Below are 17,835 nucleotides of genomic sequence, written 5' to 3' on the forward strand. Positions count from 1 at the left end.
CAGCCATGAATAGGGCTGAAAGAAAGTATTTGAGTCATATGGAGCAAGAGCTGAAGCAAATTAATGTTTTACCTAAAGATGAAGAAATTTCAGGACTATTTTATGGGCTGAATTATAATGATACAATGGATGAAATTTATACAGCCATTCATGCAGAAAATCAAGTTGAAAATCAATCCATACAGGTATGTACATTGGATATGTATGACATAATTCAAGAATTTGCAGATTATAAAGCTTTTGGACAGCCAAACAAGGATGAAGCAAGAGTAGAAACAAAATATAAAACAGTTGATAAGAAGGTCAAGCCGGTAGCTACTCCTCTACCACCTGAAAGCGAAGGATTGGCAAAAAGGGTATCCAAACAACCAAGCCTTCGTGATCCTAAAGATATTGATCACCAATTTACAGCTGAAAGTCTACAAAAGCTAAAAATTGGTGAAGACTCTTTCCTCTTGCCGGCTGAAAAACAAATCTTCATGCAAATGTTAAAGAACCATGGTAAAGCCTTTTCATTTCAACCGCATGAAATCGGCTGTGTGGATCCAAGCATTGTGGCACCAATGGTAATTTTTACGGTCCCACATGTGCCTTGGAATCTTAAATCAATTTCGGTTCCAAGGGTGCATTTGCCTAAGTTATTGGAACTTTTAAATGAAAAGATAAAAATGCAAATATTGGAGCCATCTTCAACTCCATATTCCAACCGGTGGTTTACCGTACCAAAGAAGAATGGATCTTTATGATTCATTCAAGATTTACAACCCGTCAATAAAGTCACTATTAGAAATGTTGGATCAGGACAAATTGTGGATGAGTTTGCTGAAGCTTTTGCACGCAGGGCAATCTATTCCATGGGAGACTTATATTCAGGCTACGACCAATTTCAGCTTGCTTTGGAAAGCCGTGACATTACTACAGTGAAGACGCCTCTTGGCGTAGTCCGCATGTGTACTTTACCTCAAGGGGCTACGAATTTAGTAGCTCACATGATGAATGCCATGCATAAAGTATTGAGGGATTATATTCCTCAATTGACTCTACCTTTCCTTGATGATGTTCCAATCAAAGGATGTGAAGTTCATGAGAAAAATGAAGAACTCAATTAACTTGGATATTGAAATTTTGTTTTTGATCATATTAATGATTGTGCTTAGATCCTGTCTAAATTAGAGGAGGTTCATCTTACTCTTTCAGGAGCTAAATCTGTTTTTGGAGTTGAAGAAGTCCTTGTGGTCGGTCATATGTGTGGACCATATGGCCAAAAGCCTTCTCCATCTAAAATAAATGCAATCAGCAAAATGCAAGAAGAATATACAAATATTTCAGAAGTGAGAAGATTTCTTGGTGCATGTGTCTTCTACCTTATTTGGATACCACATTTTGCTCATGTTGCTGAAAGTCTTTATCAGCTTCTAAGAAAGGGCCAAAGGTTTCTATGGACAAAAGAACACACTCAGGCTATTCGGAAACTCAAGAAAATGCTAACTTCAGCTCCGACTTTAAAGAGGGCTAACTACTCTAATGGACAGCCCATTATACTCACAATAGACACAAGTCCTATTGGAATAGGATGGGCAGTTGGTCAAGACGACCTTGAAGGCAACAGATATGTAATCCGCTTTGGAGCAAAGGTTCTTAATGAACGACAAAGAAGGTATGCTCAAATTAAAAGAGGGCTCTAGGGAGTAGTAACTGCATTAAAATGTGACAAGGAGTACTTCATGGGCGCACATGTTATAGTTGAGACAGATTGCCTTCCACTCTTGGGCATGATAGCCAACTATTCCACTCCTGACATAGCCATGCTAAGATGGATAGCCTATATTAAATCCTTAAATCTTGATTTGAAACATATTGCAGGTAGAGATAATCCAGTTTGCTGACATGCTTTCATGAGCCAAATATATGGATGAAGAAGAAATGATGGATGAAGAAGAATCAGAATTTATAAATGATGCTGTTAATATAGGTACAACAAAAATTACAGCAAGAACAATAGGCCCAGCTATTAAAACAACTTTTACATCGGCCAGGATGGATGAATCAACTAAAGAAGGACAATGGTCAGCTAGTAAACAACATATTCCATGTTTTGTTATGGTTTGTTCACACTTTAAAGAAGAATATTATGCAGATGATTGGCTAAAAATTGGCCAATTTTTGAGCACTATGACAAAGAAGGAAGTATGGACTCATGAAGAGTTCAAGAGAATTAAGAGAAAAGCCTATGGTTTTTTTCATAAAGATGGCTATCTTTGGAGGCATGCAAAAAAGAAAGGAAGGGCACATGTTCGTATCTTAGGTGACAAAAAGACACAAAGACAGGTCATGCAAGAATTCCATGAAAGCTTATTGGCTGGTCATAGAGGCATATGGGATACTTTTGCCAAAATAAAAGAAAAATTTTGGTGGGAAAACATTTATAAAGACATTGAGCATTTTGTTGAGTCTTGTCATGCTTGTCAAATGTATTCTATGGTAAAGCATAGAGATGGGCTTCATCCTACCTATCCTTTATCCATTCACTATAGATGGGTTATTGATTTAGTAACCATACCTATAGGAATTTGGAACATGAGATATCTAGTACTTGCTAGAGAAGATCTCACAAATCAAGTGGAAGGAAAGGCCTTGATAACAAAGTCCACTCATGTTGTTTGTAGATTTTTACTTGAAGAAGTATTTTGCAGGTATGGATGTATTGCTAAAGTAACTACTGATAGAGGAGAATTGGATGCCGATGAAGCTCGCCATTTCTTTGCTCAATTGGGAATTAAGCTATCTCTTACTTCAGCCTACAATCCTGAAGGCAATGGTAAGAGTGAAAGAGGTCATCAACCAATTCTTAAAGCTTTAGCAAAATCATGCAAATAAAAGTTGAGGGAATGCCCTAAAATGCTACCATTTGCATTATGGGCTGATAGAACAACCCATAGTGCAGTAACAGGATATATGCCAGTTGAACTCATGTATGGACAGCCACCTATTATGCCTATTGAGGAATCCATTGTCACATGGAGTATCTTGCCTTGGGATGAAGGCATGAACAGGGAAGAATTGCTGTCTTTACGCATAAGGCAGCTTGAATGAAGGCCAGAAGATGTTAAAATAGCCATTGAAAGGCTAAAAACGGCAAGATTAAAGAATAAGAAGAGGTTTGATAAGCACCATCGACTCCGTCCAAGAGCTATTCAAGAGAATGACTGGGTTCTTGTTTATGATAGTAGCATGGACAATCAACATAGTGCTCATATGAAGTTAGCCGACCATATGTTGTAAAAGTAGTACATCATAATGCTACTTACTCTTTGGCTGAAATGGATGGGACCATGATACAGACTCCAATAGCTGGGAAACGAATCAAACTCTTCAAACGAAAAGAATCTTCAACCTATGAACTTGATGACTTAAATATGAGTCCTCTACTTGAAGACATACAGGAAGAAAAAGACTTAAGGAATCAAGATGAAGAAGAAGACCCTCCTTGACCTGTAATCTTATGAAATGGCACATGTCGGAGGATGTGCATGTTAGGAGGGGGTGAATGTCAAAGGGTTTACTGTCCATGATATAAATCATGGGATTTTTATAAACACAGAAGAGTTTCACTGGAAGTTATATGAGATATTTGCATACAAAATTCAGGCATTGTTATCCAATAACCACCTTAGTTACACAAGTTCTTTTGTATTTAGCATATAATTTTCACTTATACCATGTACATTTATGAAACATAAGTCTATGGGAACCTATAACTTGGACATCTAGAAGTAATTGACAGTCTGCTAGATAAATCACATTAATTCAAGTACAAAAATATGGTCAAAACCCAAAAATGATGCCAAAAACTGTCAAAAGTCCACTAGGTCCACATGGGACCAAAAGTAACTGACTTAGGTGACCAGCAAGTGACCTAGGCTGGTCAAAAAGTGACCAGGGACTGATCAGAGAGCAGCCCGCGTTTTTCGGCGCAAAATGCGGGCTGCATTGTTTGAGGGAAATTGGAAGAAAGCTGGAGCTGAGATGCATGAAATGGAGTATGCAAACTGAAGATAAACAGGCCCAAGTACTGAAGATGTAAACATGGTAAGAGCTCCACTTCTCTGCCTCTTTGGTCTGACAAAAATACATGCTGAAATTGTCTATAAAAGAGGGGAAATCTGAGAGAAGAGTATTCAGCTTGCTCTTATGCACGACTTCTCTCATTTTGTTTACCTTATTCTTGGTCCAATGAAGCCCGTACCCAAGTACTTGAGTGACTTTGGGGCAAGTAAAGGGTGAGGATATTGAAGACTTATGGACTGTTATGGGCTGAAATAACCAGTCATAAACAGGGCAGCCCACTATTTTGATCTATTTTTATGAGCAAACATGGGTTTTTTATGGTTGTAATGGAGGAAAATGACCTCTTTTCTTCAGGACATTGTTCATAGATGATCAAAAGTGCTTCTTCTTGAGTTTATGCACTCATTTTGAGCTTGATTATGGGCTAGAATTTTCTGTTTTAAAACAGGGATGAAGCTAAATTTATACTTTTCCCATTCATTTCATGTATCTTTGGCCCAAATCTTGGATGCATTTGATTCTATCAACAATATACTTGACCCAAAGGATTGAAATCTATCTATGTACATGAAATAAATGCCATTAGAGCTTGCATTTGGCATTCATAAATGAATTGGAAATCTGAAAATATCCTTTATGAAATGATGTATGTATCTTGAAGCATTTGATGTAATCAAGTTAGTCTTATTCCTTCTGTTCATGTATGCTATGTACAAAGTGAGAAGGCTTGAATTCCTCTTCCGTACCTAAATCTTTTCTAAACCCCGACAAATCTTATTAAAACCCAATCCATCTTTCCTTTCTAAATCTTGAATCCTAAACTCTTCTTCTGCACTAAAGCCCCGGTGGTAGACCTTCAACTCTTAACGCGATGACAACAGTGGTCGTAGAGAACTAGGGGGCTTCTCACAAGTATTTATCGCCATTCAACTTTAGGTATTGTCAATTTAGAACCCAAATCATGCCGTTTTAGGAGACCCGAATGGGACTATGCCCTACGGGTAGAGAGGTTGAGCAGTGCATCCCTCTCATTTCCCATTCTCTTTAAACCAAGTGCGGTATGGATTTGCTTTAGATTGGGTATCTCTACGTAAAATAGGATGTCCAAAACTCGATGTTGGAATGCTGCTAGGAGACCTTGGTCCTAGGAACCTAGATTTCAGGTTGATCCTAGTGGGTCCAGTCGTGAATATTCCATTTCGAGGGACTCGGGAAACCCTAGGCGACAAACCCCAAAACATTTCGTGGGAGTGCCAAGCAGCGACGCTTGGATTCATTTCTTGATAGACCACTAAAACATGCTTAGACAGTTGATAGATAGGCACATTACAGTTGGTATCAGAGCCAAAATTTGTAATAATACGTGATTGATTAATGTATGGTTCATAGACATATCCTAAATATAATAACCTAGATGATATGGATTGATTGTCAAGCACCTTTTGCACCTATGAATGCTTATATACAAGAGAAGATATTCCTTCTCAAGCAAATTAAGGCACTCGAGTTTTATGGAAAAGGAATAGACGTTGCACTAGAGGTGGAGATATGGATTCAGTCGATGGACGATTATTCCTCTGCTTTGGAAACTGCTCCTACCAACCAAGCAATGATAGCCAAGCTTAAGTTAGTTGGCGAGGCTCGGTTATGGTGGAAGCAATGGTGTAAAGATCAAGGTAAATGAATTTTTCAAGCTCAAGCAACTGGAATTAACCTTGGAAGCTTACTACTCAATGTTTGTAACCCTACTAAAATATGCACCACGTATGGATATTGCATAGCAAGTATCCATGTTTTGCCATGGCCTGAACACTCCTCTGAACCACCGTCTTGAAGCAATGCGTCCAACAGACTTGCAAGATGCATTACTTTGAGAAAATCCAATCATCCAAGAACTTAAATCGGGAAACTATAGTAAAGATGATTCTCGAGATTAGGACAAGAGATGCCACTTGTGCAAAAATATAAGGCACATCCATAAGAGATGTTCCTACTGTCAATGCTTCCATTGTAATGAACTAGGACACATCCAAGCAGACTGCCTTGATCTAAGCCCAAAAGACATTGAGCCTCCAAGGAAACAAAGCTACACAGGTGCAGTCTATCGATATATAGAAGAATCAAATGAAGATGAAGACCTAGAACCTACAACACCTCTTTAGGATGACTAGAAATCCTAGAGATTTTTTCGACATGAAATACAACTTTCATTAGAATAAACTTTACTCTTATAACTACAGTTAACCTGAGTAATATGGACTGCATCTATTTTGAGCCTAGAACTTGTAAATGATTAGAGATACTCTGGCAAGGAATGACAGTTATTAGTTGCAATGAATTCTTCTTAAGTCATTCCTTCTCAACTAATATAGATTGGGTCCTACCAGAATGTCAAAGCTTTGGAAGTATTCTTTAATATTACAAGAAAAGCCAATTGTCCATGAAGCTCAGTCTGGAACTAAGAAGAGGATAATCTAGGAACATAGTTTCCGAGATAAAGGACCCCTCCAATCTGCTAAAAGGATCCAAGGACAATTTGATCTAAAGAAGAAAATCCTACCAAGGACAATCAAGAATCTTGTGACCACAAGTGATAAAGTTCTGTGATGTTTCTATTGCATGGAGTTAGGTCATTTCAAAAAGGAATGTCCAAAGCACCCTAAACACCAATGCTTCGAGTGCCACAACATTGGACATACCCATGTCAATTGTCCCAACAGGACTCGAAGAGAACTTGAACTTACAAAGAATGAAATTGTACAAGCTCTAGTGATCCAGAATATACCAGATACTTAGGAAAAATCTAGAAGATATTCATGAGATGTAACTACAATATATTTTCTCCTGTAATCAAGACTCGGATATATCAAATACAATAGGTTGTTGTTTCAAAAGACCAAATGCCTATGAGTAATCAGAATAGCTCAATGAAAGTGTGGTGGACCCATAACCCATAGGTTCCAAAATGATACCCCTAGTTTCTCTCAAGATAAGGACATCCCGATTTCTCTAAGCGGAGGAGAATGTAATATTTCCACACAATAAAAGCTAGTTGGTTAGTTCGAAAGTTAGTTAGTCAATTAATAAGTTAGTAAGATTACAAACTAAAGACTAATTAAGGTAAAAAATAACTAATGTTAATAGTGAATACTTTTTATTTAATTAAAAATATATTTTAAAAAAGAGCTAAGAGTTGTAAATCTCATATTTTTTTCATATTGACAAGGACTGTAGCTACCCTTCATGGAAGTTACAACATGAACGAGACTTATGAGCCATATTAATCACTAGTATTAATGCGTATAGTTTGGATGGTCCAAAAATATTAGATTTTGAGTAAAATTAGTATATTCTAGATATTTTAGATATTATCCTAAAAAGAAATGGAGATTTCTAGAATTGGATGTCATCTAAAAGAAAAGGCAAGTGATATTTTAGTTAGTTTTGGGGATTTTATAAAAACAAAAAAATAAAGAGAGAGATTGGCAAAATCATGTGCGTCGTGATCGTAGTCTACAAGCAATAGACAACACTTCGAAGAAGGAGAGAAAGAAGGAGTGATCTAAAAGCTGTCTAACCAAGTGTCTTAAGGTTTTATCCCCCTTTTGGAGCCAATGGAACCATCAGATTTATGAGTTAAGCATCAGATAATTGATTTTTCCAAGAGTCCCTCCACCAAGAACTCTTATTCTCAGCCACATCCCCTCCTCTCTAATTCATTATAAATATGAGGCATGGGGAGGCACAAGGGAGCATAAGGAGACCCTGAGGGGTTGTGAGAGAGAGGCAGAGAGAAGGATACCCCTCCAAGAGATTGAGAGAGAGAGAGAGAGAGAATAGTTACCCCGAGGGGTTGCAAGCGAGAGAGTTAGCTCAATTCCCTTTATCTCGATCCTCAACTTAGCCATCTTCTCCTACACTCTCCCATCTCGAGTCTATTCTACCTTCTTAATCTCTTGAGTCTACTTGTACGATGGCCTCCAAGCAAAGAATGTCATGTGCGGATGGCAATCCTAGAACCAGTAATGAAGCTTCGAGCGAAGGCATCATTGTCAATCCAATTGCGGTTCCGATTATAAGTAGTGTATTTCTAAATTGATAGATGCTTGCTTTGCATGAGATACATTAGGCTCCATACTGTGATGCACGAGAATAGGTCATGGGAAGGATAGGCCTCTTCTCACATATTGGAAAGATGGAGTTTGCAAAGTACATGTATTAAGGAAAGTTAATTGTATTTAGTTACGTATGGCTTATTCGTTGATAGAGCAATCGGTCACGGGTTATGAATAGCATAATCGTAAAAAGAATAACATTGGGAATTGTGCATACAAGTATTAAGTAAATTTTGCATAGAATCACTCTTTGATCCCAAGGGGGAAATTGAATATGGGATGGAATTATTATCACGTCTATTCTTGTATTGTTTGGAAAAAATACAATTAGTTTTGTTGGTTGATTGAAAAACACCCTAAATGTTTTTTTTCAATCAACTGATTGTTGCATTTGTGATTTGAATAAATATTCCAAGTGATTGTGTTTGATGGTAAAAGCATGGCAAGGGTCAATAATGACAAGTAGCCATGGGAAATAAAGGAATGTTTTACTAGAAGATGATATTAGGTTGATTGCCTTGATCCTTCTTGATTCTTAATTGGATTAATTAAGAAAGGATATTTTGCACGGGTGGATCATCTCCAAGATCGCATTGTGGATTACCTCGAGAGGGCACTGCTGAATTCATGGGCCTAAGGTCGAGTGGTGAAAAACCAAACCACGGAAGTTGTGTCTCACTCCTAGGTCGCTTGGGGTCAATGGAGCTCTTGATAACCCTTGCCTAGACCGGAACGGAATTATAGACTACCATCAGCCCAATGTCTAGGGCGTTGGAAGATCCTATTCTAGATAAAGGATAGAAATTCTAGTGTCATGTGATTAGGACTGGGTACTTCTATTAAATAGAAGGGATACACAATTTCTACTGTATGGGCAGGAGACAAAGATTAACTTGTAGATAAGTTAAGGAACTTGTTTGTCAAAAGGACTGCTTGTTTTGTTTTTGTGTCAATGCTTAATTTATGCAAACGAATCATGTTCCCTAAAAGGAATAATTAAGAAAGTTGATTGTTAATGTCATACATAAATGTGATAGGACCTAATTAGAAAACTAAACTATCAAGGGAAGTGGGTGGATGGAATCCCTGACGGGTCCATCCTATGGTAGGGTGGTCGTAGAACACCATATTGGGGAATATGGGAATCTTCCATAAATTTGGGACATGTGGTCAAATCTTTGGATTTGTCATAACTTGAAAACTATAACTCCAAATTGAGCACTCTACACCTCAATAGATTCCATTTTTCAAGTGCTTTCCAATGACAGGTCACACCATATGGTTTTGAGAAACTTGTGGGCATGTTATCCGGGTGCCACCTTTTTAGTATTCAAAAAATGGGAATTGGGAGATTCCCAAACTCACTAATATTGTGTTCTAGAGAACTGGGAGGCTTCTCACAAGGATTTATTGCCACATTCGACTTTAGGTATTGTTAAGTTAGAACTTAATTCATGTTGTTTTAGGGGACGGAATGGGACTATGTCCAACGGGAAGAGAGGTTGAGCGGCGCATCCTCTCGTTTCCCTTTCTCTTTGAACCAAGTGTAGTATGGATCTTCTTCAGATTGGGTATCTCTGTGTAAAGTAGAATGTCCAAATTGCGACGCTAGAATGCTGTTAGGAGACCTTGGTCTTAGAAACCTAGATTTTAGGTTGATCCTAGTGGGTTAGCGGCTCTGAACATTTCGTTGCGAGGCGAAGTCGGGAAACCCTAGGTGAAAAACCCCAGAAACATTCCCTGGGAGTGCTGGGTAGCGACACTTAGATTTGTTTCTGAATGGGCCGCTCAAATGTGCTTGGACAACCGATAGGTAGGCATGTTACAACATTCCTCTTGTTGACATTGTTGATGTTCACCTCTACAAAAAAATTTTATTTCCATTTTCTACCATCTTCCAAATCAACCATTCAACAACATCATGGGAATTTTAGTAATTTGGTACCACTTGCATCAATTTGTTGATCCTACTTTATCATGACACATGTGCCATCATATGCTCCCTTACCTTGCTCAATACCAAAGTAGTTCCATACCATTTGGTTGTTGGTTTAGTCAATGTATCTATCATCACCAACAAAACATAGTGCAGAGTGTTAACATAGACTAAGATAAAACATGGTATGTAGAGGATAATAGAAATGAACCAGCATAGAGTGTTAACATAGTGTTAACACATACAAATCTAGTATTGTGTTTGAAGTAATACATACCAACATAGACTAACACACAACATAAGGCATAAAGTACTAACATATGCTAATATATAATGCCACCACTAAGCACTAATATTAAAACTACTATAAACTGACATAGATTAACATAGTATTCATACATTGTTAACATCATACTCACATAGACAATACTTGTACTGATGACTAAACATAGTCTTTAGACACAATACTAACACCGATGAACATATTACTCACAAACATGGTAGTTACACGCAATAAACAAGAGTACTAACATAGTAGTAATACATACCAATAGAGAGTCTAATACAACAGACTACTAATACATAGTAGTAATAAATACAATAGAGAGTCTAACAGAAAATACTACTAGTAAATAGTACTAATTACAATTACTGCATCACATAATATTAACACAAAAGGATACTACAATAGAAAATATTAACACAAGAAATACTATTATTAATTAGTCTTGATACACATAGAGTACTAACATAGAATAGTAAGAGATTCTAGCACATGATAACATAGACTAGGAAGACAAAAGACTATTAACATACATTACTAGTATGAAAGACTACAAATAAATACATTGCTAACAAATATAATATTAACATAGAAAAGCACTACAATATAAGAGTACTAACAAAAATTTATTGTAATATAATACTAATATAAAATATGTTATTGGTTCAAACTAGTATAAAGATCTAATATATGGTACTAATGTATGCTATTATTAACAAAAATAAGAAACTAAGATTAAGCATTCAGTTAGAAGAATACTAACAAAATAAAAAATACTAACATAGAAGACAACTAGTAATAAATAGTACTAACATGGAAGTGACATAATTCTAACATAGAATAGTATTAGAATGGACAAAACTAATGTACAATTGTAACCTAAAAACTAAAATATAGCACTCACAAGGTGGTGAATGAAAATGTTTGACCCATGGTATGATATTGCATGTGGATAGACAAAAAGAAAAAGGATGTAAGTGTAGTATTCTTAACTTCTAGACATATGTTGGTAGTAGAGTTCATGCTAGTGAGTAGCTTTTGAAGTAGTTACTGGCATGCTTGCCACGAGAAGAAAAGGGATTAAATCAAAGCCGTGTACATGGAAAAAAGAGAGAGAAATTGTGGTTAAAAAGGAAACCATTTTTATGTTTTGGAGTTTACAAAGAGAGGAAGAATTGTAGGACTAAAGGCATTTATTGCTTTATAGCTCAATGGTAATGAAGATGAAGAGAAAGCTTTGGATTTCAACCTACCAACTCTAGTTTCTATATTGTCTTTAGGTGATTGAGATTGATTGGGGAGGGAAAAATATTTCTTATTTTCCTTTTCTATTAATTAAGGTAGGTGTGTTGTCATGAAGGCTAATTGGTTGTGTTCCTTTCAATGGCTTACATGGCAAGGAAGCTATTGTGGCTTTAAGTTGTCAATAGTGTATGACAATAATTTTCTTGAGATTGTGGATTTTCATGACAATAAGCCAATGAAAAGAATCTTGAGAATTATAGGTTTTGCAACTTTTTGACTACAGCACTACATTGGGGAATATTAGAATTTCCCATAAGTTTGGGGCATGTGGTCAACTCTTTGTATTTTGCATGACTTGAACACTAACTCCAAATCGAGCGCTCTATAGCTCAATGGTAATGAAGACGAAGAGAAAGCTTTGGATTTCAACCTACCAACTCTAGTTTCTATGTTGTCTTTATGTGATTGAGATTGATTGGGGAGGAAAAAATATTTCTTATTTTCCTTTTCTATTAATTAAGGTAGGTGTGTTGTCATGAAGGCTTATTGGTTGTGTTCCTTTTAATGGCTTACATGGCAAGGAAGCTATTGTGGCTTTAAGTTGTCGATAGTGTATGACAATCATTTTCTTGAGGTTGTGGATTTTCATGACAATAAGCCAATGAAAGGAAAAGAATCTTGAGAATTATAGGTTTTGCAACTTTTTGACTACAACACTATATTGGGGAATATGGGAATTTCCCATAAGTTTGGGGCACATGGTCAAATCTTTGTATTTTGCATGACTTGAACACTATAACTCCAAATCGAGCGCTCTATAGCTCAATAGATTCCATTTTTCAAGCGTTGTCCAATGATAGGTCACATCATATGGTTTTGAGAAACTTATGGGCATGTTATCTAGGTGCCACCTTTTTAGGATTTAAAAAATGGGAATGGGAAGATTCTCAAACTCACTAATATTGTGTTCTACTCTTTTTAATTAGTTTTGTAATCAAGGAATAGATTGCTAGAGTATGCATTATTTACTATAGTAGTACATATTTGAGTTCAAAATCTATTGGTTAGTCTACCAATCTAGAAACCTACAATATCTACAATAATGTAAATGTTATAGATTCTATAAACTTAAAAAATCCGTAAATCCATCAATCTAAGTAGTTGAAAGTTTGAGAATAGGTTTTTCTATAGACCAAGTCATGCAAGAAGGGTCATCATGTGTTTGATATGATGCACACTTAGATCATTTGTTAATAGAAATATCCTCGGCTTTCATCGTTTAGAGTTGGGTTCGTGGTTCTAAGAGTTAGTCATCAAATGTACTTTCCATTTATGATCCCTCACACTGATCATATCAATTGGGAAGCATGTGGATAGGTAACCATCTTAGATACAAACTTAAGCATGGGTGCCCTTTGATATAAGCCATTTTTTAGTATATTGAATATGAGGATGCTAGTAAGTTTACTAAAAAACTAGAATGGATAGCCTACAACAATAGCAAAGATACCATTGGTGAAAAGCTAAGAGTGATTGATATGCTCCTTGAAGACCCTACAAGACTGCGGTGGGATTTGCTAACTCAAAAGTAAAGATAAATTAGAATAACCTTAGAAATGGTTTTATTACCAAGTTTGTAGTGATGAAAACTTCTAAGGGTCCATGAAAGTATCTAGAAAGAATGTGTCACAAAGTGAACAAGGAACTATCTAAAATTTAAAAAAGATAGAAATAGACAATACAGAGCAAAGACTAGACGAGAGTTATGTTTTTGAAAAAGGAGAAGTTTGTTTCTCTTCTTATACCAAAAGTTAAAGAGAGAATCTTGATAAGACATCTCAACTCACTTAATGGTGGTTGGAATAGCTAAGGAAAAGCAAAGGAAGCTATAAATGAGGTTGGAGTAGGCAAGAGATATTTCTACACGTGCAATTCAAATGTCTAACATGGTGAATACTACTATAGGAAATCTTCAAAAAATCAAGGATAGCTACCTCTATTTATTTTTATGTTTTAAATATATGGATGTCTATAATTTTATTCAAGGTATTGTGTATTAATCACTCAAATATGAAGACATGAGATAAATAACTCTTGATCAATGAGTAGAATCTAAAGGAATCTAAGGAAATTATGATTATGAATAATTCCAGTCTATTCAAGTGGAAGATATGTAGCCTTCTATTGTTTATGCTCACGAAAAACTTAACTTGATGTGTTTAAAGTACATAATTTGCATAAGAAATATATAAACATTTCTATAACAAGTGATAGTATAGAGTAGATGCGCATAACCATGAAACACTACTAGTAAAACAATATGCTAAGAAAACGAATAATCATTGCTTCAACCAACCATCATTTCAAAATAAGAACCCACTTCAAGGGGAGATTACAAGTGAACCAGTTGGCAATCTAGCAACAAAGATTGTGTTCTCTTTGCTCTATGAGCTTAAACCAATAGACCCTTTTGCCTATTCAAGCTTTTACCCTTCATCCTCTTCTTATAGTTGCTCTAGCTTGCTTTCCCTCTATCCATGGAAACTACTTAGATTATATTAGTGATCCTCTCTTACCCTTAAGTTATTTCCTTGATGGTATCACCCTTCTATGTAGTCTTAGATGACGAGATATATTGAATTTGAGCAAAACATGTGAATGTATTTTGGAAATCTTTCTTAGGTGAGTTTTTGAACAATGAAGGTAAAAAGACAAGCTTTCACATAATTTAAATCTACTTTTCCTAGTCAATGGTATGCATGATGGTCTAGCAATTGATTTTGAGCAATCCAAGGCTAGTAAATATCAAGAAATTAAAAATGCCTAGAAATGGAAACTTTTTAGTGAAAACCTTGTATTTCTATTGGAGAAATTAAATATCTTTCTTTGCAGACATTGCATGACATGTAATTTCATAGAGAATCAACTCATTCTTCTCTTATTAATCATTGTCATAGACCTCAAACCTTAACAATATATAATCTCAAATTTAGAAAAAAACCACCACATTCTGAATCTCTTGTTAATCATTGTTATAGACCTACTAACTATTGACAAACTATAACAATATATAATCTCAAAATTTGAAAAATACCACCACATAGAAGGCTATTAAGTTCAAATAAATACATGCCACATGAATATAGTTTCCAAAAACTATGAAACTCTATAGGTCTTGTAAGGCATGAAAATAAATACACTCATCATTTTCAATGCCTAAATAATGTCATCCCAACTCCTTACATTAGTGACCTAGCTCTCTACATTCTACAAACATCTTTCCTAGGATTAGCTAAACACTTAGTTAGGTTTCCATGCTAGAACTTTCTAATGTCCCCCCATTGCCAAATTTATATCATGAAAGTACAATTTTATAAACCAACTTCTTATGTATGTGCTCTTAGGTAAGTACTCTTGTGTAGTCATGTAATTGGAAATTATAATATTATGGCCAATGATGTGTAATAGACCATAATGTTATACATATAACCTTGGTACAAAATATCACAAAAAATTTCAATCAATTTAAAGAAGCTTGTCAAAGAAAGCTTGCAAAAGAAATTCTCCCATGAAGAAGTCTTTTGCATATTGTAGAAAAGCAAAACAATATAGGAAAATCAAGAGAAGATAATTTCTACGATTCTTCTCTAATTTTCCTTTATTGCAAGAGAAAAGATGTAGCATTGGATTGAGTATATAACATGTCATCTAGAGCTTCATAGCAAAGAGGTGGATATCCTTTCTTGTGATTTGGAATGAAAGTTGATAACTTATGATAGTTGGATTTGTGGATGAAATTTTTGTTCATGGTCAATTAGATTTCTAATTCATTGTGTTCGTATCCTTGCCCCAAGTAATACTTACTCAATTTCTCGATAAACATATTAGCGATGAAATTGATTAAGTAAATACTATTATTTCTAATATTCTTTTGCATTTTTTGGTGTTGCTCTACAGAATCTTGGAGGGGATATGTCATGCATTCAACCTTAGATGTTGTGCAAGCTAAGTCCACTTGGAATAATTCAACTAAGAAGAGTAAGTTATTTTCTTAATAATTACTTTAGGATAATGGACATGTCTTACTAAAAATATTATATACTTTTTTCTTTATTTAGCCTCTCCTATGGTTGGAAAACTATAATCATATTTTAAAAGCACTTTTTCTTCATTCATCTTCTCATATGATTGAGATACAAAAAATTATATTATATAGTACTCTATTTATGGTACTTGAATGTTGTTGTATATAGGGTCATTTCTTATACAATTTGTATATGAATATATGTCAAAGTCAAATATACATGAGCAATGTGAACAATATTATGGATTTCCATTTAGATTTTGAAGTCAAGTTATTATAATAGTAATTGAAATATCACCAACAAGTGAGACTATATTCTAGAAATTGCGGTGCCGGGGGGGGGGGTCACTCATGAATATATTTTCCCTAGTTGTCTGTCATTGCATTATGGATATGCTCCTACTATTATGAGATGCATTTCAACACATAAAAATCTAGACCCTGCTCATTGTTCATCCTTGCAATAGTTGCAAAGTTTTCACCAATCTCCAAAGCATAAAAAAAGATGCCATGACGTCCTTCATACAATCACTCATCATCATGCTTGAAGTCAATCTCATTGTATTCCTTAGGCACATGATATGTCCATGCTTCAACATACAACCTATTTGTGCATTGCCTCCACTTTCTTTGCATAGAAGTACCACAAAAGCATGCCAATTTTCTTATTCTTAAGTTTGTGTTGTTTGAATAACACAAACAAGATTTAAGGAGCATGACCCTTGAATGGGTTTAAATCCTATGATTTAGTTCTGTCAACATCATCAAGTTTTACTTCCCAAAATACCTTGTCCATATTATTGTTATTTGCAATAGACATAGCATTTAGCCCTATGTTCACATGTTGTCTCAAGAAGCTTACAATATCGGCATCACATTATAGCTTCCTCTATCTTGTTTAAGCTACTTATGTTCTTATCACAAGTGCACCATATCCAGATTTCCCATGCCGAGATCAAAAGAAGTGGTGTGTCATGGTTAAACATGTACCTAGACACGAAATAGAATGGTCTTTTTTATTTGAGTTGAGATCCAACCCCATCTAACAAAACCCATTGCTCTTCCAATTACAAGACTTGCTCCTTTATCTAGCCATGATGTAGCATAAAGAAATGTTGAAAAATATTTTAGTGTGGGTCCTATCATCTAAAATACAAAAAGGAAGAGTTTTTTGAACTATACTAGCCCCTTCAAAAATATGTAATGAGGAGTAAAATTGTAACTTGGTTGGGCTGCTAACGCATTGATAGTATCTCATTCTATACATAGAAAGTGTGATTGAGTCTACAAAGTCTATGCCAAACACAACCATCTCCTCATTGAATACTTGCACACATAATTTGAACTAATCTACCTACCACTTGGGTAGTAAACTTGTGAACAATAGACTTCTGCATCAAGTGCATTCTATACACTACTATCAATTGACTATAGCTCGTGTAACTCTTAAAACTAAAAAATTCTCTCTTTTTTTTCTTTTTCTTCTTGTGAAACCCAACATCAATATCTTTGAATATTTTAAGTGTGACACATTTTTTTTCTTCACTTCACATGGATAGCATGGTAGATTTCCTCACATCACATGGAGCACATGAAGGACCATTGCTATAAGTGGCCCATACTTCCTACTTCCTATGACTTCCACCATTTTCCTCTTCACCACACATTTCTTCTTTCCCTCATATGTTTCATATTTACCTTGTACTATCAAAGTAACTTGGCCCTCTAGGAACTCTTCATCAACTCACCCAACACTTCTTGCCAACCACATCATGCTCCTTTGGTGTAATGCCATGGAATTGGCACTTTACTAGGATGGGGGCAAATGTTAACGAGTTTGAAAAAAAAAAGACATGAAGAAAGAGAAGAATATGGAAGGCTCCAAATTTTTGGAAATTTTTATGCTTTGAGGAAATAAATCATTTGTTGTAAACGAGAGCCATGCTCCCTCCCATGTAAGTTATAATGATAATTGGTAGTGCACAAGATGGAAATATGGATCTAACTACATGAAAGGCAAGAAGACTAATCTTTGGTCCAAAAAATGGACAGGATATCCAAGGGTATTGGGAAAACCCTAATCCTAACTTTTTGTATAAAAATA

This window comes from Lygodium microphyllum, chromosome 12, assembly GCF_053477565.2.
Source record: "Lygodium microphyllum isolate KBCC chromosome 12, Lygodium_microphyllum_v1.1.10, whole genome shotgun sequence".
NCBI lineage: Eukaryota > Viridiplantae > Streptophyta > Polypodiopsida > Schizaeales > Lygodiaceae > Lygodium > Lygodium microphyllum.